The sequence below is a fragment of the Lathyrus oleraceus genome, chromosome 1, assembly GCF_024323335.1.
Source record: "Lathyrus oleraceus cultivar Zhongwan6 chromosome 1, CAAS_Psat_ZW6_1.0, whole genome shotgun sequence".
NCBI lineage: Eukaryota > Viridiplantae > Streptophyta > Magnoliopsida > Fabales > Fabaceae > Lathyrus > Lathyrus oleraceus.
Genome location: NC_066579.1, coordinates 181134722 through 181135663, shown reverse-complemented (window position 1 = coordinate 181135663; position 942 = coordinate 181134722). Strand labels below are relative to the sequence as shown.

General features: G+C 43.0%; 1 non-coding gene across 1 annotated transcript; it reads right to left on the bottom strand.

Moving 5' to 3' along the window:
* Positions 1-477: 477 nt before the first annotated feature.
* LOC127115994 (small nucleolar RNA R71) lies at positions 478-584 on the bottom strand. Its single transcript, XR_007800986.1, has one exon. It is a non-coding gene; the product is annotated as a small nucleolar RNA R71 (small nucleolar RNA).
* Between the last annotated feature and the right edge of the window lie 358 nt (positions 585-942).

The window sequence follows — 942 nt, the reverse complement described above, 5'->3', positions numbered from 1 at the left end:
CTCCGAGTCTTACGACGAATTCGGGAATATCGTGCTGCAAACAATCTCCCTCCTGTTGAACTTCCTGATTTCAAAAATATTTTCTCTTCGATACCCGAGATGGCAAAACCAGCTCGTGCTCTTCGAGATTACGCCGCTCCATCGCAAGATGAGCCGCATTCGAGTATTGCTCCACCCGCAATCGAAGCAAACAACTTTGAACTTAAACCTTCACTGTTGCAGGCAGTGCAACAAAACCAATTCTCTGGAAATCCTACCGAGGATCCAAACCTTCATTTATCCGTATTTGTCCAATACGCTGATACTGTTAAAGCTAATGGTGTCACTTCAGAGGCAATTCGACTTCGTCTTTTTCCTTTCTCGTTAAGAGATAGCGCTAGAAGATGGCTTCAATCTCTTCCTTCCAACTCAGTCACCACATGGAACGAGTTGAAGAAAATTTTTCTTGCCCGATATTTTCCGCCGAGCAAAACAACTATGTTAAGAGCCCAGATAAATGGATTTAAACAGAAAGATAACGAGTCTCTTTTCGAAGCATGGGAAAGATACAAAGACATGATGAGACTTTGTCCACACCATGGTTTAGAAGACTGGTTAGTAATTCATACCTTCTATAATGGTCTCCTGTACAACACGAGGTTAACAATAGACGCCGCCGCAGGTGGTGCACTGATGAACAAACCATATGCTGATGCTTACCAACTTATCGAAAGCATGGCTCAAAACCACTATCAGTGGGGAAGCGAACGAACAATGGTAGAAAAACCTCAAACGAAAACTGGCATGTACGAGATAAGTAACCTTGATCATGTTAATGCAAAAGTGGATGCTCTGGTCCAGAAAATTGAAAGTTTAAATGTATCACCTCCAGCCACCGTGGTATCCATAACTCAGAATTGCGAAGTCTGTGGAATCCAAGGTCACACTCCTGCAGATTGTCAA